Source organism: Sardina pilchardus, chromosome 4 (assembly GCF_963854185.1).
Source record: "Sardina pilchardus chromosome 4, fSarPil1.1, whole genome shotgun sequence".
NCBI classification, from domain to species: domain Eukaryota; kingdom Metazoa; phylum Chordata; class Actinopteri; order Clupeiformes; family Clupeidae; genus Sardina; species Sardina pilchardus.
The window spans coordinates 32,267,502-32,290,709 of NC_084997.1; the positions used below are offsets into that span (position 1 = coordinate 32,267,502).

General features: G+C 44.1%; 1 protein-coding gene and 1 long non-coding RNA gene across 2 annotated transcripts in view; both read right to left on the minus strand.

Moving 5' to 3' along the window:
- abcb6b (ATP-binding cassette, sub-family B (MDR/TAP), member 6b) overlaps positions 1 to 23,208 on the minus strand; it is a 100,789-nt gene that overhangs the window by 9,153 nt on the left and 68,428 nt on the right. The gene's annotated exons all lie outside the window — the stretch shown is intronic.
- On the minus strand, positions 11,339 to 13,808 carry LOC134078869 (uncharacterized). The gene is made up of 2 exons (XR_009938877.1): positions 13,189 to 13,808; positions 11,339 to 11,874 (listed from the first exon to the last, which is right to left on the minus strand). It is a non-coding gene; the product is annotated as an uncharacterized LOC134078869 (long non-coding RNA).

Below are 23,208 nucleotides of genomic sequence, written 5' to 3' on the forward strand. Positions count from 1 at the left end.
ACTACACAAAGCCAAATTGGATAGTGTTGCCTTCTCGTAGGCTAACTGTGATGTGTGTTGTTGTTGTTATGCACTTTTGCACTCCAGTGGGGTATACTACGAATCTCGTTGAACATAACCAGGTTTTCTTTGGATAACCTGGATTGCTAAAAACGAAAGTCGCAATCAGAGTTGAGTGGTACTACGAAACTCACTCAAGGATGAATTTATCAAACTAGGCTTTCAGCTCAGATCTGTGCGCGTTCTCGTGGTTGGGGTGACTTTGACCAATCGGGGAACGTGGAGACGCACAAGACAGCCTCGGTTAACCAACGATTACTTCCGCATTTATGAACGGCACAGAAATCTAGGGTGGTCTTTTTTAGTGTCTAACCCATAACATCAAAAAATCGATGGTCATCAAATATTGCATGGTATGCACGTCCATAGTAGTGACATATTTGCACGCGCAACATAGTTAAAAGCGCCTTCGAGATTCAAAATGTTTGCAGAGGCGGGGCTGAACCTGTTCGAAGTTTGACAGATTAGCACACGTGAGATGACTTCGTTATCCAAGATAATGGATTGGTTAGAATTGGTCAGAGGGCGGTGATTTTTCACGATTTGAGCTATAACTAAGCACATAACCTGCTCCCGACCAGGTTTGGTTGCGAGCATAAGATACCATGGTGATACAGCGACGCTAAAACAAATCCACTTTCGTATGACAGCATACCCTGGCTTTGAGCGCAACATACCTCGCTAACCCACTAATCGAGATTCGTAGTATACCCCACAGGCGAACTGTAAGCCTACAGTTGACTAGCCTGTTGATGTTATTCTTTGTAATTCAGTACATTATACAACTCATATTGTGTTGGCTCCTTATTGATCAGGAATTGTGATGTTAAGTGTCCTTTGTTGTGTATGTGTTGTTTGTGCAATAGCACTTACACACTCCAGGTGAACTGTACGCCTGTAGATACGTTGTAACTTGACTCATTAATTAATAGTATGGAAATGCAAAACGCTTATAGGATGTAAATGCATATTTAACATAAAATATGGCAAGCCAATTTTGAGTTACAATTTGTTTATAAAAAATGATAAGCATTATGATGCGTCTGTTTTGTTTACATTAGTAATTATATATTGAGCAGAATAAATACATTTTGCAATGTGTGAGAATGTACAGTATCATTAGCAAAGCATTTCATATTTCATTACCATTTCACACTGGGGGAGTTGACTGAAGCGGGTTTCATCGTTGATGTGCTGGAACTCTTCATGCTACCACTACTGACCAGAGTCGACTGGGCAAAAAATTATTTGCATATTGGAATAAATTAGCAGATATAAATAAACCACCAAGACATATTATTTGATAAGACTCCTTATAATAAGTCAAACTCTTATTACCTCCGCCAAGGAGGTTATGTTTTCATCGGGGACCGGCGTTTGTCTGTCATTGCTACAGTAGGTGAGCCGCACCTGGGCGAGGCCTACCAGTGCTAGAGGGACTCCTGGGTCTACTCCAAGAGAGGCGCACACAGAGACTTTTGAATCGTTTGAATCTCCCATTTATGTTGCAGGTGGTGGCCATCTGCCCGTAACACATCTGTAGGTCAAATACAACACCAAGGGCATTTTGGGAAGTTACAGAAATATTTTTAAATACACTTTTTCCCTGAGCACGCATTTTGGTCGTTGTTTTTACCTTACCATAAACCTGATGCATTCTATGCCAGTTATGTATCCAACTGCTGTCTCTAGCTAGCCTACTTCCAAAACTAAGCTGCTGCAGATTTTGTTCCGAGGACACAAGTTACCAAAACTCAATAACATGTTATGTGATTGGCTAATCAATTCAATTCCCAACATGTCTCGCTTACTTGCGAGACATCGGCTGCACGGGCTAAGTTTGATAGCCATGCAAATTCGCTACTTGTGTAGCTGACTCACTAGGTGCAACACCCAACCGGGTCCGTGTAGACAATATACATTAGCAATAGCGGCAGGTTCAAACATACCTGCTCCGCCAGAAAAATGAGCGTATTGGAGCCTTGTAGCGAATTATGGGAGTTTTCCGGGAGAAACAACAAAACGGGAGGATTTGGATTTGGATTTTTTATTTGGATCCCCATTAGCTCGGTCAGACCAGCTATCTTCCTGGGGTCCTATAAATCATTTTCAATCAATCATCATTTACATAGGAAACATAAAACATACAACATTTGACGCACACAACCACATACAAGAAAAAGAATATAGACAAATTTAGAAAATCCAGACAAAAATTCAACCAGACTATGACAAAAAGTAAAATAGACAGGACTAGCTCCTATAGGTTAAGTTCCATTGTACACATTTTATAATGTTAATAATACTACCTCATCAGATAATCTCATAGGCTATTAGTGACACACATTTTAACAATTTAGTGATCTTACACTATTTAACTCATCATAATAGAAAGGGCGGCGGGAGATGACCTTAAAATACCGCGGGAGTCCCGGGAAAAACGGGAGTGTTGGCAGCTATGTTCCTGCCCCCTTGGGAGCAGGAGAGCAAAAGGACTCCGCGGCGGATCCGCCGCGGAGGTAGCGCGGCTTCCGGAACGGACCCGCGAAACGGACCCGTATCGGCGTCCACTTGCACTCAGTGACGGATCCGTTACGGGGGCGGATCGCGGACCCGGCTGGGCTCCGCGCTACCTCCGCTCCGCATCCATCCCGGACCCGCAAATCCGCCACGGATCCGCGACGGACTCATAGAAAACCTCTGGACCGGGTCCGTTCTGGACCCGCCACGGACTCATAAAAAATACTCTGACCCGGAGCCTGTTCGGACCCGCAAATCCGCCGCGGATCCGCAACGGACTCAAAATACCTCTGGCCCGGGTCCGTTTTGGACCCGTTCATCTCATTTTCAAAATCCCAATAAAATAGCTTAAATTAGTCTAAAACTATCAATATTCCTAGCCTAGACTTCTACACCAATATAGGCCTAGTTTAAATCTGCATTGCCTTGTATTTTTTAAACTAACACAATTGTCAATAGGTCTAACTTAAGTCAAGACATCAATTTACTGTAGAGAATAATCACTTGGCTCAATGGAAACATGAAATTGACATTTACATTAATGGAAAGTTTAAGTTATAGCCTATTCTGTTTCTGTTAAGTAGCCTTGGCTATACTACTCTAAATTCTAACTACTCTAAACTAATTTAGTGCTTTATAGGCCTAGGTCGGTGCAGACATGAAACATTTTACCTATTACCAGTAGGCTACAACTTCAATGAAATGCTGCGCTATATATATGCACAGCTAAAATATCAGAAAATGAATAACTGGTGAACGACAATTAGTTCAATGTTTAATGTTTATTTCTCCTATTAATCCGTTTGGTGTGGCTGGAGGCAGGACAGGTCTCCTCGTTGAACCACCTGATTGCGTACTTAGTGACCACCGCGTCGTTGGCTGACCATGTTTCTGTGTTTTTCCTCACAGCACCTGTAATCAAATAGACAGACATGTTAATGTTAATAGTATGTAGCATCCAACACCAACTATGCTTACACAATATAATATACAATATATGAGACGGGTATTAAGGAGATTCAATTTAAAAAAAAAAAAACATGACTTATGAAGTTATACAGCTATTACATTTCATTAGAGAGCTTTTCAGAAGGTGGGTACAGCAGACAGAGGCATTTATGTATGTTGACATTTACCTTCACTTCATCCTGCACTGGTAACACCAGTTACAGAGGCATATGGCTATTTTTTTTGTTATTATTAATGTATAGACCAAAAGTCAAATAAATCAAATGTAAAACTGTATAGCTTACTTTATTTGGGTGGCAGGACAGGATGAGAAAGTGTAGACCCCCAAACCAGACTGGAGCCATTTGTGAATAACCTGTAACGTAGATACATAAATGTACATTTCATTAGAGAGCTTTTGAGGTAGAGGGTGGGTTTTATTACAGCAGACAAAGGCATTTAAGCATGTTACATTTACCTTCACTTCATCCTGAACTAGTGACACCAGTTACAGAGGCATATAGTTATTTTTATTATTAATGTAGACCAAAAGTCAAATAAATCCAATGTAAAACTGTATAGCTTACTTTACTTGAATGGCAGGACAGGATGAGAAAGCGTAGACCCCCAAACCAGACTGGAGCCACTTGTGAATAACCTGTAACGCAGATACATAAATGTACATTTCATTAGAGAGCTTTTGAGGTAGAGGGTGGGTTTTATTATAGCAGACAAAGGCATTTAAGCATGTTGACATTTACCTTCACTACATCCTGAACTAATAACACCAGGTACAGAGGCATATGGTTATTTTTATTATTAATGTTTAGACCAAAAGTCAAATAAATCAAATGTAAAACTGTATAGCTTACTTTACTTGGGTGGCAGGACAGGATGAGAAAGCATAGACCCCCAAAGCAGACTGAAGCCACTTGTGAATGACCTGTAACGTAGACATAAATGTACATTTCATTAGAGAGCTTTTAAGGTAGAGGGTGGGTTTTATTACAGCAGACAAAGGCATTTAAGCATGTTACATTTACCTTCACTTCATCCTGAACTAGTGACACCAGTTACAGAGGCATATGGTTATTTTTATTATTAATGTGTAGACCAAAAGTCAAATAAATCAAATGTAAAACTGTATAGCTTACTTTACTTGAATGGCAGGACAGGATGAGAAAGCGTAGACCTCCAAACCAGACTGGAGCCACTTGTGAATAACCTGTAACGCAGATACATAAATGTACATTTCATTAGAGAGCTTTTGAGGTAGAGGGTGGGTTTTATTACAGCAGACAAAGGCATTTAAGCATGTTACATTTACCTTCACTTCATCCTGAACTAGTGACACCAGTTACAGAGGCATATAGTTATTTTTATTATTAATGTAGACCAAAAGTCAAATAAATCCAATGTAAAACTGTATAGCTTACTTTACTTGAATGGCAGGACAGGATGAGAAAGCGTAGACCCCCAAACCAGACTGGAGCCACTTGTGAATAACCTGTAACGCAGATACATAAATGTACATTTCATTAGAGAGCTTTTGAGGTAGAGGGTGGGTTTTATTATAGCAGACAAAGGCATTTAAGCATGTTGACATTTACCTTCACTACATCCTGAACTAATAACACCAGGTACAGAGGCATATGGTTATTTTTATTATTAATGTTTAGACCAAAAGTCAAATAAATCAAATGTAAAACTGTATAGCTTACTTTACTTGGGTGGCAGGACAGGATGAGAAAGCATAGACCCCCAAAGCAGACTGAAGCCACTTGTGAATGACCTGTAACGTAGATACATAAATGTACATTTCATTAGAGAGCTTTTAAGGTAGAGGGTGGGTTTTATTACAGCAGACAAAGGCATTTAAGCATGTTACATTTACCTTCACTTCATCCTGAACTAGTGACACCAGTTACAGAGGCATATGGTTATTTTTATTATTAATGTTTAGACCAAAAGTCAAATAAATCAAATGTAAAACTGTATAGCTTACTTTACTTGGGTGGCAGGACAGGACGAGAAAGCGTAGACCCCAAAACCAGACTGTGGCCACTTGTGAATGACCTGTAACACAGATACATAAATATGCATTACTTTTATCATCAGAAAGAAATGGCCAAATATTTATCATAACCAATAATACACCCCATTAAAAATGCATTTTATTGGGATCCACAGAATATGGGGCTGATCATTTTAGCTCCTCTTCCCATATCTAAACATTCACAACAAAGTGTCTAGTGGTCTGTGACAAGGCAAAGCAATACAAGGACATACATGAAGTCAACTACTGCCTCTTCTATTTTGCCTCTTCTCAGTCAAATCTTACTCTAAGGAACGTTCAATATCATTAAATGAACTCGTAGACGACAGTATTTCCACATGAAAACAAATACTGTAGCTTCGTGCCTTTCGTGCATTTATATTTCTTAAAAGTTAGAGTCATCTCTACTATTCAATCTAAATAGTCACCAGGAAACACGTCTGGAAACCGGACTTTTTAGATTGAATAGTAGGCCTGTTTGCTGGTTTCTAACGTGTACAAAATATAAGCATGTGTCCCAAAGTTTTTTTGTTGCTGCCAGCAGAGAATGTCGAGCTACGACGAATGTGTTTGAGCATGCGGCAGCTGGTTACCTTGCTAACGTCGTTCATAATTTAAAACCATTAGCAGCTAACGTTATCCCGGACTGGTGAACAATGTGAAATCAGCTTCCCTCCCAGAAAGAAATGAGGTTTAAACACATCCGAAATGGCCTACGTTTTCATAAAGACTTCCGAGTCCAACATCTAAGCTTTCATAACGTTCACAAAAAACTAGATTTCCTGTAACTTTAACGCTATCGTTAGCTAACAAGCTAACGCTAGCTAACGCAAGCCAACAAGTTAACGCAAGCCAACTTTTGTTGTTCACATGCAAACACTTAAAGTTAGCGTTAAACCAAATTCAACTTTACTCATTTTAAACTCAGTTCTGAGTTTAGCTTTAATTCAAAAGGTAACAAAGCCCAAGTTGGACAGGATTTAGCCCCGTCTAAAGTGGGCTAAATTAGCTTGCGCAAGCTAGACGTAGCTGGTGTGTAAATATGAGCGACCAGCAAATCTTCGGATAATATCAGCAAATAAAGCTAGATAAGTAGGTAACTTGTGTTATGGAAGTACTTTTTCAGTGGATAGACTTGGTAACTGCATAAATAAAGCATATAGGAGCATACTTACAGTGAGCCTTCAGACGCCGCTGTTTCGTCTTCCACTTCATCAACGAGAAATTTGAAAACTGAGGAAGCCGTTAGGACTGGAAAGGGCGCGTTCGATGTGCGTATCCGCACGGAGTCCGCCGCAGACCCGCTGCACGAAGGCGCGCTGGCGGAGGCGGGTCGTGTTCCGTGCGCGTAGCCAAAACGGAGGTGACTGTCACGCGGATGTGGCGGCTTGAGGGCGGGTCCGTTTTGGAATCCTCTGCTGTGTGGGGAAGGCCCCATCATCCAGGTATGCAGCAGAGCTTAGTTCTGGGGGCTTGGAGGATATTAGTAAGCTACAACCCTGTATGTAGTACAAGCCCTGAAATATGATATCAAAATAGGTCGACTTCTTCTCTGGCTCTAACAATGGCCCCCTCCAAGGTCGGTTCACCAGCATCCTGAAGTGAAGCCTGTGCATCATCCATGATCTAAAAGGAAAAGGTAATGTATTCAATACTGTATGTTCTGCTTTTCCATAGAAGCTATCATATGTAACTAGTAAGTTATACAAATCATTGTTGTTTATTTAACCTATAGCCTATTTACTGTGTTGCCCTCAGACGAGCATGAACATCCACACCTCCATATCCAGATCTTTGCCTATTGCTTTCCAAATGACAAGGGACAGCAGTTACAGTGCTGTCTACTTTGTCTTCCCAAAGCAGTGGAAATCTCGAGCTTCCAAGAGAGCAAACGTGATGGTCACGGCTGTACCAGAGAACTCGACTTTACTGCCTGTTATGTAAGCTATCTTATCTTGTTAGCTACAAGTAGGCCTACACTGATTAGTTTGTTTAAACTACAAACAAACTAAACTTACAAACTGCATAGACACTTGTCTGCATGGTAACAGTGATATGTCCTAAACACTGATTTTACATGACAGTTAATGTTCCCTTATCAAGATGTCCTAGGATTCCAATTGGATTTTGGAATCAATAGCATCTTATACAGTAGGATTGGATAGGCCTATAGGATTCCTAAATTGTTGCTATTCGAATCCTTTAGGATTTTGGTTCCAAAATCTGATCAGAATCCTATAGGACGAAGGGTTAGCAATGCACTACTGATGCCAGTGTGTTTCCAGTGTGCCTAGTCAATTACTTACTATCACATTCTGTCAGATTCAATATGCTATTTTAGAAGCTTGAGATTTACACTGTTTTTTTTACAGAGGGAGAGAAACAGACAGCACTGAGATCTTCTTGAAAATGACAATGCCAAATTTTCCATCTGCCAAAATGATGGCTAAATTTGGAGCATTGTTTAGCAATCTCTCCCTCTTGTTAACACGTCACGTGACTGACTGCTATCAGTGTGTGCTAATATTAATTGGTCATCTAGTTTATAATGGATACACATTGATACAGGATGATCTCCATCCTAACATCCTAACTGCGTAAAGTGGAAGTTTTCATTAACGTGTTCATTTTGACAGCAACAATAAAAACAATGCATTTTGATGGTAGGAATAGCCTGAATAAGCAGCCAGCTCAATGTTTTTAGAGTCCATCGTCAGATTATATCCTTACCTGTGTCGATCCTACTGAAACTCCTCTCCTGTCCCACGTAAGTTCCTTAGCGCAAAGTCAGGTGTACAGTATGGAACTCGTTTGAGCTCTTTCTCCTGCGGTAGGGACATTTTCCTTTCTCCAGAAAAATTATCCAGAACCGCTGCAGACAGGCTTTACACACATTGTGAGAGCAGGTCAAAATGACAGGACCCTTGAACATTTTACAGCACACAGGACAAGTGAGGTCCTCCTCCAGTTTAGAAGCCATTTTTTCTCTGCAGTAAAGTCTCTTTTCTCTTGCGGCTCTTTCTGCAGCTACATGTTCACTTTCAGCAGCCTGAGCAGACGTGTCAGAGCCAAACTCAAACTCAAACTCTTCTCTGTTTCACACTTTAGTCCAAAAGACTTTCAGCCTCACCAGCTTCAGTTTAACAGTTTAAGTTCCTCAGTAATCCAAATGTTGCCCCTTCCCCACATGAGTGCATCATGTGACAGAGAATCAAACTGCGACAAAACTTGACTTTCTCTGCTGGTGGCAGTTTATCAAAGAGAGTGACTATCACTATGGTAAAGAAAAGGATTCTGATTGGTCAGTCGCCCGAAGTTGCCAGAGAAGTTCCCTTATCACTGCTGCACAGACACTGCTAATGATCCGATAACATTTTGGGTGTGACAACCATGTTACAGTGGAGCATTGGCCTCTAAAATGTAGTAGTGTGTGTAGTGCATCAATGCCATCTAACTGAGCTGCAGCTCCATAAGTTTTGCCAACCGCGTTAACGTATCCCACCTGAACGGACAACTGACATGTTTTTGTATCTGTGTATGTGACTACTGTATGCAAATCAGTGGATTACACACAGACTCTCTCCCCACACAGACTTTCATTTTGGCTTTCAGACTTTTAACTCTGGATACATAACAAGATGAAGTTTTAGAATAGTTAGGAACAAAATGATTCATACCCTAGGCAAAACATGATTTAATCTTGGTTTTCTCTTGACCAATATGTTTGTTCTGACTCGAGAGTACACTGTCACAGCCACATGGTTGTAAGACAATGTAGCAGAAATATGGAGTCAAAAAAAGAAGCGTTTTCTTCTTTTTAACATTTGTACGAAAAATGGCATGTCCAAAATTATTCAAACCTTTTTGAATAATCAGTGGAAGCAGCTTTATTTGCCAGTTCTCAAAATGGTTCTAGAATACCTCGTGTCCACAATGATTGTAGACTCCGCCTTTTTAGCAGCAATCCGGCAGCCTGGGCGATTCTTTACCATCACTCTGGCCTTGTGCTCACTTTTTGATGTCAGTAGATATAGCTCGTTGGAGATTTTTGGAGTTTTTGCCTGGTGATGATCCTTCACCCTCTCAACAAAAGCATTTCCATTGTGTACAAGTCACAAGAAGTTTGCTATGTACAACAGCAGCGTAAAATAAAAATATATCGCAACTCTAGAGGGAGCTACAGTCGCCATAAATAAACCTGCATATTGTACCTTTAGTTCTAGTGTATCTGAATGTGTCATGAGTTTTAAAGATCTGTCAATTTTCTTGTTACATGAGATATGCATTACCACATGTCTTGTCTGCACTTTATATTTTTCAGATCGGAACAAGCATCACCTCCAGCAGAGCCACTCCAGACACCGCAACTGGAGTGAACCAACCACATCTGGCGAGCCCAGCACATCCCAGCACATCATCATAGCCAGGGGTGTAGTGGTAGAATAAGAGGTGGGTAAACTATGAATAGTGTGAACACAGTAAGGTGGACCGCGCCATGCGGTATCAGATTTTTGATAAAGGCATTCAGAACATGTTTGATGACTGTGGAGGTCCAATTGGTCCAATTGATTGGGATCCCTTTACAATGCTTGCATCACAATGGGCGCTAACTTTGAACTCATTGGTTCAGCCAGCATCCAATCACATAATTCAGGGATTCATAACGTTACTTCCTACTTCGCCTAAACTTTACAAACTGACACTAAACAGCACTGTCAGTCTGGAAGCAATGCATGTGGGCCTACCTTTAGTGTAAATAAATGTACCCATTCTCCCGACCGCAATTGTTGGCATTTGTAGGCGTTGCTACTTTAACGCATAAACTAAAGCGCCGTCCCCTCTCGTCGCTGATTGGGCAGGTAATGTGCCGACCGATAGAAACGGGAGTGAATGGTGTTCCGGACTAGTATCAGGCTACTGGGGACATCCCATCACTGTACACAGTCATTCGCTCACCTACCTGCACACATTCTACCTCACACTCAGGGAGTCCCTCTGTCCAGGGTTTGACGTTTGCTTGTCAGTGTCACTGCCTGTGTTACATCATAGTCCTGCTGGAGTACCAGGGTATGTAGAAGAGTCACATTCCTGTTCAAACAACACTATGAAATGAAATGACTTCTATGAAAAATATAGATGTCTACATAGTTTTTTGACATATGACATGTTAATAAATGTGTTATTAATGGTGACTTAGTTAATTAACACATAATAAGCAATTCATTATTTCAAATAGTGTCTCTACAAAGTAATATATGTAAATTCAATTGATGAAGTCAAGTCAGAACTACTTTAAGAGGGTTATGGTTATGTCATTCATACTGTGCATATGCATTGAGGTCATCAGTAATGTTGCTGGCCTCATAAAAAGAAAATGGTGTAGATACATGTGTAGATATTTGCTTTATCTGTTGTGCTCCATGATGAAGTTGCATATTACATAGAATATTCATTTTGGGCATTAACATGTTCCACTGAGAGTAATGACTCCATGCAATTTGAACATATCTGAATTAATTTGTGTTGTATTAAAACATTGTTGGAGTGCATATTAAGTCTACCCAGGAATACACACCTGTGGAACAATCCATGATCCATCACTATTCAAAGTTTAGGGAAAGGAATGGCAATCATGGATTAAGGGAGGAATAAGTAATACTATATCCCAAAACAAAATCCTGACTTTTGAACAGCTCAGTAATAAATGTAAAACATAATGAAATATTTAGATAGCTACGATTGAAAAAGTGGATATCACAGAATGATATGATTTTTAATTCTGAATCAACAACAATAGAGAGGCTTTTCATGAATACTGGAGAGAAAGAGAAACTATTGGTAACGTTTATACATGTTTGATTGAGGCACAGGTGGGTAATTATACTCATTAAAAAAATAGATGAAGCTTGAAAAAAGGACTTCAATATCACATATACACATATAAAATGGAAGGAAAGCCCTGCAAGCATGGAAGAGATTTATTAAATATTATATAAACATTAATAGTATGGCAGGACATATTTGAATCTTTATAATCAAATGTTTGGCAAGTTATTAAGACCACAATGTAGAACAACAGTGGGTAGAGCACAAAGAAGCTTGCAGGGCACCGAAATGGCCAGCAGTGGCACTGTCTATGGTGGTTGTTGTGCCTCTCATAGGCGCCGCTTCCTCATCAGAACACCCCTGATGGCACTCACAAACTACAGTATCAAACAGGTTGACGCTTCTCTGGCTCTGGCAATGGCTCCCTCCAAGGTCGGATCACCAGAATGTGCACCATCCATGATCTAAAAGGAAAAGGTAATGTATTCAATTACATTCTGTTTTGCTTTTTCAAAGAAGATCTAATGTAATTCGTAAGTTATCAAAACAAATTGTACACAAGAATTTACCATGCAAAGCCTTCCACTATCAATAATTGGCTACATGGCAGTGCTATGATTAATGAGTTGCTTTGTAAATAGTTTTCTTTTTTTGTGTGTGTGTGAGTGTACAGTATGTTCAATCGTTAATGTCTTGTTGGTCAACATTCACTATGTGTGTTCCATAGTCCTACGCCATGAAACAAATAGGCATCATTTCATCGCTTGAGTGATTACATGCGAAAGTGTTGAACTAATGGTTATAACTTGTCATAATCTGTTCAGCACATACACTGCTTGGCCTTAACCCCATTGAGAATCTTTGGGATGTGCTAGAGAAGAGTTTGAGCAGTGGTTTGAATCTCCTGTCATCAATATAAGATCTTGGTGAAAAAATTAATGCAACACTGGATGGAAATACATTTTGTGACATTGCAAAAGCTTATGGAAATGATGCTACAGCAAATATGTGCCGTAATCAAAGCAAAAGGTGGTCCCACAAGTGTGTGACCTTTCTTTTGGTCTGATAGCAGGAATGGCAGGATGTACTGTATCCCTACAAGCTTAGATTGGTGCACAGCATCACCTTTGCAATGTTTTACTATTCATTTGACTTTTTTTTGACAATGCCAGATTTTCCATCTGCCAAAATGATGGCTAGATATGGAGCATTGTTTAGCAACCTCTTCCTCTTGCTAACATGTCACTGATACCAGTGTGTGCTATAGGTCTTCTAGTTTATATACATTGATATAGGATGATCTCCATCTTAGCAGTAGAACAGCGTAAAGTGGACGTTTTCTTTTAATTAATCACAATGATTAATGTGTTAATTTTGACAGCAACAATAACTCGAAAACCACTCAGAGAGCGCAGACCTCCGCCTGTATTGTTCTTCCTTGGTTGTCATATATTTCAACCTAAACTATTCAAATCGCCGCCACGTGGCCATACAATGCCATTACACTGCAATGCAAAAAACATAACCGTCTCCTGAATCCGGACGGTGATTTGGATCACTCCCAACATGTAATGGTTTCTTCCTTGGGTCATTTCAGACCTTCCCCTAAAATGTCATTGAAATCCATCCATTACTTTTAGTACTTTTAGTACTTTTACTTTTTACTTTTTACTTGAGTTATCTTATTACTAACAAACAGACAAACAGACAAACAAACAGACTAACAAACAGACAGACACCCCGATGAGGTAAAAACAATGATGGTAGGAATAGCCTACCCTGAGTCCTGCTGAAGCTCTCAGACTCCTCTCCTGTAACAAGTTGCTTAGAGCCACGTTAGGTTGACTGATGTCTTTTGAGCACTTCCTCCTGCAGTAGGGACATTCTCTGTGTCCTTTGCTATCCCAGAACCGCTGCAGACAGGCTTTGCACACACTGTGAGAGCAGGGCAACAGGACAGGATCCTTGTGGATTTCACAGCACATGCAATACATGAGATCCTCTCCAAATTTAGAAGCCATTTTGTCTCTGCAGTAAAGTCTCTTTTCTCTTGAGGCTTATTCTTTCAGCAGCCTGAGCAGACATGTCAGTGCCAAACTCAAACTCAAACTCTTCTTTGTTTCACACTTTAATCCAAAAGACTTTCAGCCTCACCAGCTTCAGTTTAAATTAAGTCTGTGTTCCTCGGTAGTCCAAACGTTGTGAAGAGGGTTCTAACTTTCCCCTTCCCCACATGAGAGCGTCTAGGACAGAGAATCAACCTGTCACGTTGACTTCCTTTGCTGGTGCAGTGTTTTTAAAAACAAACAACAACAAGAAAAAAGATTATGATTGGTCAGTCTTAGTGGTCTGCTGGAGAAGTTGCCAGAGAAGTTCCCTTATCACTGCTGCCACAGACATCGCTAATGATTCGATAACATTTTCAGTTGGGTGTGACCACCATGTTACAGTGGAGCTGATGCAGCATTGGCCTCTAAAATGTAGTGCATCAATGCCATCTAACTGAGCTGCAGCTCCTTCAGTTTTGCCAACTGCGTTAACGTATCCCACCTTACAGTACGGACAACTGACATGTTTCTGTATCTGTGTATGTGACTATACCATAGATACTGACTCCAAATCAGTGGATTACACACAGACTCTCTCCCCACACAGACATTCATTATGACTTTCAGTCTTTTAACTCTGGATGCATAACAAGATAAAGTAATTAAACTGTTTTAGAATATATCCTAAAGATATATTATGTATTCTAATATTCTATACAGTTAGGAACAAAATTATTCATACCCCAGGCAAAAAAGATTTAATGGTTTTCTCTTGACCAATATGTTTGTTCTGACTGAAAATGCATTATTTGTAATGAGGGTGAAACCTCTTAACCTTTTATGTCAATGAGACATACGTTCTTTGCAGCTGGCAAGAAGCTCCTTAAGCAAATCAACATTGTTCACAAGGTTGTTGCTTGTTGTTGTAATGAGGTTTCACCCTCATTACAAATAATGCACACCGAGCTTTTGTTTGATATGGCTTAAGATAATTTTCTCTTCTTGTATCTTCTGTCTGAATCTTTGCTATGTGATTCTCAAAGTTTCTCCTTGTTCCCTTTTAAAGATTTTCTTCTATCCTTTGGATCTGAAGAACAACCGTCCTTATTTAGAGAGCTAGAATTTTACATGTGATTTTTTTTTCCAGTCTCATCTCTCGGTTTAGATTTTCTTTCTCCAAATTTCAAATTGAAATCGAGACTTTCATACAACGCACACTCTTCAGTTAACTGTGATGTAGTAGTTAGCTGTAGTGGATATACCGTGATCAACTTCAAATGTTAATGCGTATCTTTGCCTTTGTTAAGTGGCTACACTGAGATGGAGACCTTTTAAGTGGGTATACTGCGTAATCCTGCGTAATCCTGCGTACCCCGTAGACTACGCCACTGAATAGGAGTGCACCTACAGTAGTTTGGCCAGCAGGTATTTTTTGCCTTTTTATAGTCTCCACACTCACCTACCTGCACACAATACTCCACATTCAGGGGTCCCTCTGTCCAGGGCTTGAAGTTAGCTTGTCAGTGTCACTCCCCTGTGTTAGATCATAGTCCTGCTGGAGTAGGCTACCAGGGTATACAAAAGTGTCACATTCCTGTCCAAACAACACTGTGAAATGAAATGACTTCTATGAAAAAGGTTATTATACGGCTCTCTAGAATGTTGAGGGAGCTCCCATTCACTTTGAATGGGCCTCCCCAACGTTCTACGGTCAGTTATTTTTGCATAATGACCGCTCCGAAGGTATAATGACCGCTGCCAATGGCAACGGGTTCACTCCGCTAGTTGTAGCGGAAGCCCCGAAACGGTAACCAAGTCATTGCTAAAGACACATTGAGAAGTTTATTTTCTCGTTATGGCAAGTAGCCGTATAATTCGTAAATATGGCGGCGTTCTACTTGATAGTGACGTAGGTGGCACAAATGAATAAGCGCAATAATATATAGAACGCCGGTCTGCGCGTCGGGGTTCTGTTCATCCTGTCGGGAATTATTTTCCGATAATGACCGGCGTGCTATACATTATCCCTTACATAGTTATTTGATATATTACATGTTTATAAATGTGCTATTAATGGAGACTATGGTGAACTAACACTTAATAAGCAATTAACTATACTGTAAGTGTTTCTACAAAATAATACATGTAAATTAAATTGATGAGGTGCAGAACTATTTGAAGAGGTTTATAGTTTTGTCATTCTGTGTGCCTATGCCATTTCGAGTTTAATGTCGACATGTTGACTTTAAAGTTGACGTGTCGACTTTATTCTCGTCACGGTAAAAATATGTTTTTCTTCATGTGTGGCCCTAATACTCCGTCGTATTGAGGTCATCAATAATGTTTGTGGCCTCATAAAAAGAAAATGGTTGTCCAAAACATAAACATGTGTAGTTATTTGTCTGTTCTGTTGTGCTCCAAGATGAGGTTACATAGAATATTCATTTTGGGCCTAAAAATGTTCCACTGGGAGTAATGACCCAAAGCAATTTGAACACATCTGAATTAATTTGTTTTAGCAACAGAGGGGTATTTCACAAAGACATAATTAAGAAATCCAAGATAAGTGATAAAGCGAGGCTTGACCTAGCATTGTCTGGTCATCCTAGTTCAACACGTTTCATTAACGCCAATCCAGGATGAGTAGGAACGACTAGGACAATTCAGGTACATGCACATTCTGTTTTTTTAAAAATTAACTAACCCTGACTGGGACCAGGCTAGCCGCACAGAATAAATCCCCATGGTAACTTATGTGCCATCTCTTGTGAAACCAAATTTATATTTTATATTTAATTTAATATGTTCAGCCAGGATAACCAAAAATCACAGCCTCATGCCTTATTTAGGTTTAGTGAAATAGCCCTCTGGAGGAGTTGACATGCTGACATGTTTGTGTCACTCTGTGTGCAGCAGAGAACTTGGATGATGTCACTCATTCTCTGTGATTCCATGCAGAAATTGTTATCCTAAAATATACCGTACAAAAAAAGTTAAACTACAAAATAATGTATGCAATTATTCATCATCAGCTTTTCTTGCTGCCAGCCAGCAGATCATGTTATGAAGGACACACACACACACACACACACACACACACACACCACACAGAAAGAGAGAGAATGACACATGATTTCAACATTTATATTGTTCTATTTAAATGCAACAGACAAGTAGATCCCGGTGTATTGGAGTCATAAAGCGTTCCTGGCGTTCCATGGCCTCTGCGGCTTCCTAGATGGGATGTCTCAGAAACCCTCCCAATCCCAATCCCAATCTCAATCTCAATCAGGGAAAGCAAAGCTTTGATGCAAACTCACCGCAGGTCTTTGAAACTAAAATCAACGTTCCTGTGTCCAGTCTGGCTGTGGCTCCAGTTGAGCGGAGGACACGGATGACATAAATAGACAGTGGTCACTAATGAGAGGCACGTCGTGGAGCGATACAAGGCCCGATGATGATGATGATGACGATGTCTAAAAATGTGTGCAACATTTTTTTTTATTATTATTAATATTTGCCCTTAAGTGCAGATCACGTTCTTCTTCAGACAGTTTTAAAACGATAAAAATAAAAATGTCACAGAACACGGAAAAAAAACCCCGACACAGACATATCACTAGAGGTGACCTGTTTGTCCAGAGTAGGAGAAAGGAGTTGTTTCTCTTTTCCTTTCCTTCCATCATTTTTCCTAAGCCTACTCAGCCGTGAGTGTGTAGTGTGCTACCGTGGACCACCTCAGGCCCTGAGCACGTTTAAAGATTTCGATCTAGGAGCTGCCAGGAGAACGCCATCGAAGCCAGGAACAACAGCTGTATGTACAGATAAGTAGCGATGTAGCCAACATAAAGAGAGACAGAGGCAATCCCCATGGAAACGCAGACAAGCGTATCCCTGACGACATCTTTGCCCATAGCCGGCAGGGGTTCCGGCCAGGTAGTTCCGGTCTGGTGGTTCCTTTCGCAGAATCCCACCGGTTACCCCGCTTCAGTCCTTCATGACCTTTTCATTTCATTTCATTTTCTTTTTCGATCTTTAATTTAAATAACCAAATAAAAATGAACAACGTAATTTAACAAACGTTACACAAGAGTTCGAACTCCATCACACCCTCGTCGCCTCTTTCTTGTCTCCAGTTGAACAGTGAAAACCTCTGAAATGTTTCGAGCCATTCGTTGTAGTTGTTTCTTACTGTAGGTGCAAACATGGCAGAACACTTTGTAGAGAGACGGTGGTGGAATTGTTCATGAAATGATAGGGCTTAGACAGGCGGTGAGACAGCGAGCATGGGTGATGATCGCAAACTCTCCACCTCACACACACACACACAAACACACACACACACACACGCACACTTCTTCATCAACCCTGATCTCTGTATACGTTTTAACGCTTACCATCGAGGGTTTTGAAAACTAAATCTTAAAATAAGAATATATTTCAGGTATTAAATAATTTCATATAAAAAAGTCAAAGTCAGTACACATTTCCCCCTCCCCGACAAGTTCAAATGACATCTTTTTACACACACACGCACACACACACACACACAAACGCGCGCACACACACACACACACATACACCCCCCCCCCTCTTCCCTTCCCAAAAGCAGAAGTCCATGCAGTACCGTTATATTGCAGAGAGGGTTTTTTATCCTTTAAGATCATGACTCGATTAACTGCCTATCTTTGAATGCGAAGCAGCACTAACACTTGCGTTGAAGCTTATACAGTTACTGGGATTGGCTTGCCATGGTTTATATTTTCTTTTTTTTTTCTTTTTTTCCTTCCATCCTTTCTGCGTTTTTTTTTTCTTATGAACTGTAATGTTGTTATAATCTGAGGATTATGTGGAGTTTGTTTTGTTTTTGTTTTAGTTTTTTTTTTTTTTCATACACAGTCATTTACAGAGACAAACAGTTGCACCATGGAGTGGTGAGGGGAGGGGGGGTTGGCGATTTAAGTCCAACAGGATTGTCCGACACCCCAACATCTGTTTGCCCACACAACCCCACCCATCCCACCCCACCCCTTTACCCCCTTACGAGCACCAGTCCTACCATTCCCCCGTGAGTTTGGTGTTCTGGTCCCGTTTCGGGGGTGGAGGTTTAGGCCCCTTGCGTAACGTTGCATAGCCTGAGATGTTGCCGGACATGTAGCCCCCTCCTCCGCCGCCCCCGCCGCCCTTGCGCGGGTGATCCAGCATGAGTTCCGGGGGCGGCGGCGGCAGGGCCATGTCGTCCATGGTGGCCACGGGCTCCAGCTTGGAGGAGATGCGGGAGGACGTGAGCGAGCTCTGCCGCGTGATGGACTTCCTCTTCAGGGTCCGGTTCAGGTCCTCCAGGAAGTTGGGCTGGAAGTTGGTGAGCGGCACGGCCTTCGGGGAGGTGGGGGGCACCAGGGAGGAGGGCGGGGGCACGGCGGAGGAGGAGGAGGAGGAGGAGGAGGAGAGCGGGGCGAAGGGCTGCAGGGGCATGGGCTGCGGGGGCGGCGAGAGCGCCAGCGGCTCGGGGGGCCCGCTGCTGCGCCGGTGCATTGTGGGAGGTGGAGTCTTCTTCAGGGACTGGGACTTCCAGGAGGAGGTGGTGTTGGCCGTGTTGGAGTGGTGTTGGTGGTGATGATGGTGCATCTGGGGCTGGGGGTTCACCACGGCAACCCTGGGGGCGCCCGTGTGCATCTCCACCGGGAGCGGCGGCGGCGGCAGCAGCTCCGAGTCCGGCGGCGGCGGCGGGAAGTAGTCGTACTCCGGAGGCGGCGGGAACTCCGAGCTGGACTGCCGGTACTGAGCCGGACCCGCGGCCGGAGACTTGCCCTGCAGCGCCAGCGGCAGGTTGGCCAGGTTGATCTTGCCCGGCTTGGGCGTCGCGCGCGGCTCCTTGGAGGGCGAGCCGGAGGCGGACGCCGGGGTGGACAGGGAGCTGGCGCCGCCGGACTGGACCGTCGTTTGGGTCGTCTGGGTCGCCGGGCCCGGCTGGGCGAAGATGCTGACCAGGTCCTCCACCTTCTTGGACTCCTGGTACTCCACCGAGGAGTTGGAGCGGATGCTGGAGTTCCTCTGCGGGGTGGGCGGAGGCCGCTTGCTGCCCGTCGACCCCGTGGAGGAGTTGGAGGAGGTGGACGGCGACTTCTTGATGGGCGAGGTCGCCGACTTGCCCGAGGGGATGGAGGGAGGAGGGAGGGGCGTGGGGTCGAGCGCGGGCGGAGGGGGGAGGGGGAAGTCCAGCGTGCTCTCCGGGGGCGGAGGGGGGAACTCGGGCGACTGCGGCTGCGCGGGCTGACCCGGCTGCCACTTGGGCTTGGCCTTGACCACGGGCGGGGAGAGCGGCCCGCCGGACTGCGGCACGGCGCCGGGGAATTGGTTGACCATCTGCTTGACCAGCGAGGAGGGCGTCGGGGACAGGGGCCCGGCCGGAGTGGTGGACAGCGGCGTGGACAGCGCCTTGGCGGGGAAGCTGTGCTGCTTGGGGAGGGTCGGCGGCGGCTGGTTGGGGCTGTGGGCGGCCGACAGGCTCTGCTGCTTCTTCATCAGCGGCGTGGGAGACACGGGGGACACCGCCAGCGAGCCGGCCGGACGCAGTGACGCCTGAGACGGGAACCCCCCGGCGAAGGTTTTGGGGGGCGCCAGAGGAGGACCGGAGGTCTGATGGGGAGGCGGGGGGGACACGGCCGGAGGAGGAGGCGGCGGAGGAGGTGGTGGAGGGGAGTCCAGGTCGTCCACGGGCTGGGAGAAGTCGTAGCTCATGTTGGGGAACTTCTGCGCCAGGAACTGCTGCAGGCCGTTGGCGGTGAGCGCCGGGTACTTGGCGGCCTGCTCGTGGGGCGGCGGCGGCGGCATGATGCCGTTGGCCTGCAGGTGCATCTGGGGGTGGGGGGGCAGCACGTGGTGGTGGCCCTGCGGCGGAGGGGGCACGAACTCGGGCACGCCGTGCACCCCGGGACTGGGCGGCCCCATCTTCAGCACCGCCATGGCGGACCCGGGAGCGGGCATGGGTGGAGGAGGGGGTGGAGGTGGAGGAGGCGGCTGCTGCTGCTGCTGTTGGGCCACGTTGAGCATCTGGGGCTTGATGGACTGTGGTGGTGGAGCAGGAGGCATCATCTGCTGCATCTGCTGCTGCTGTTGTTGTTGTTGTTGTTGTTGCTGCTGCTGCATCATGGCTATCTGCTGCTGCATCTGCTGCTGCTGCTGCTTGTACTGGCGCTCGGCCTGGGAGCCGGCGGTGCTCTGCAGGCGGGCCAGGGTGCTGTACTTGGTGAAGGTGGTGGGGGGCGAGTGGTAGGCCTGGCCGGTGAGCGCGGGGGGCGGAGGGGGCGGCGGGGGAGGGGAGGGGGGCGACGGGGACGACTGGGGCGACTCCACGGTGCCGCTGCCGCTGTAGCTGCTACGGGTGTGGGAGTGGGGCAGCGTGTGGTGGTGGTGGTGGTGGTGGTGGGACAGCGGGGGCAACTGGAGGGGGTAGGAGGCCCGGGCCGGCTCCACCCTCACCTGCACACACACACACACAAACACACAAACAAACAAACAAACAAACAAACAGGAAGTGAGTTTAGCATCCTCATCATCATCATCTTCTCGAGAATGTTAATGGCTGCCCAAATGCATGAGGGCCATGTGAGTGCTATATGGTTAACACTTTAGAGGGAACAAACAAAGCAACAATCAAAACAACAGACAAACAAACAAACAAACGGGAAGTGAGTTTGTAATTGTTGTCGTCTGTCCAACATGTTTGGGTCCATCCAGATGCAGAGAGCTGAGAGGTGAAATGCTGCAGCAGAGCCAGACAGAGAGGGTAGACACGTGCAGGACTCAAGCGGAGTCAAGTGGTTTTAGTGCACAACCTGAGTATGCTAAATCTGAGTAAGAGGCACACCTGAGTATACTAAGTCTGAGTGAGAGGCAAACCTGAGTAAGTTAACTTGGTTCAGTGGCAAACCCGAGTATGCTAAATCTGAATAAGAGGCAAACCTGAGTAAGTTAACTTGGTTCAGTGGACAACCTGAGTATGCTGAATCTGAGTAAGAGGCAAACCTGAGTAAGGTAACTTGGTTCAGTGGCAAACCTGAGTATGCTAAATCTGAGTAAGAGGCAAACCTGAGTAAGGTAACTTGGTTCAGTGGCAAACCCGAGTATGCTAAATCTGAGTAAGAGGCAAACCTGAGTAAGTTAACTTGGTTCAGTGGACAACCTGAGTATGCTAAATCTGAGTAAGAGGCAAACCTGAGTAAGTTAGCTTGGTTCAGTGGACAACCTGAGTATGCTAAATCTGAGTAAGTCAACTCGGAGTAAGTTAACTTGGTTCAATGGCAAACCTGAACCACTCTCTTGGAGGAGCTGCCTGATCTTTTCTAGACTGTGGGCTCTAGATGTTTTGTCTCACAACACCAGAGATTCATGTCCAACCACCTGTGTTATTCACCCATCACATTCTCAGTGCAGTTAAGTACTTCTGGATATCATAACAACATTCTACAACAACATCATAACAACATTCTAGATTAATGACCATCACCCACCCAAACACCATTGTGCTACCGGGATGCTGTAAGTTGTTAATGCTAACACACACACACACACACGCACGCACGCACACACACACACACACACACACACCATCACCATTCACCTGGAGTGATCCTTTCAATATGCATGTGACCTGACTGCATTCTTGGTTAAAATTGTGCAACCCAACCAAACCTGTGTGTTAAACACACACACGCACACACACATAGCCCCTAACCTCACTCCCCACCCGCACAGAAAGGCCTGATGGCCTTGCGACTCCTGGCTTTGGATCCCTATGGGGGGGAGAGAGTGGAGGGGGGGAGGAGGAGAGGAGAGGAGGGGGGAGGAGAGAATGGAGGAGAGGAGAAACAGAGGAGGAGAGATGAAGGGAGCACAAGCAAGATGGAGACAGAGCGAGCAGGCAAGCAGTCAACTACTGGAGGCACTGATCACTACGCCTACAACACACACTCACACTCACTCACTCACTCACTCACTCACTCACTCACTCACACACACACACACACACACACACACACACACACACACACACACACACACACACACACACACACACACACACACACACACACACACACACACACACACACACACACACACACACACACACACACACACACACACACACACACACACACACACACACACACACACACACACACACACACACACACACACACACACACTCACTCACTCACTCACTCACTCACTCACTCACTCACTCACTCACTCACTCACTCACTCACTCACTCACTCACTCACTCACTCACTCACTCACTCACTCACTCACTCACTCACTCACTCACTCACTCACTCACTCACTCACACACACACACACACACACACACACACACACACACACACACACACACACACACACACACACACACACACACACACACACACACACACACACACACACACACACACACACACACACACACACACACACACACACACATTTACTAACGTATTCTCTCTCACACACACACACCTGCTCACTCTCACACACTCCCTCTCAAATACAGCTCTTTCATATCCATGTCATATTGCTACCATCTCTACAAGTTCAGACTAGTGATGCCACTACTACAACAACTACTACAGTACGCATACCGTTTCTAGTACTACTGGAAAATGTATCATGCAAAAGGTACGACAGCAATGCATCATGGGATAGATCCAGGAAGTGAAGCAAAGGATGATGGACAAGCATGATGGACACAG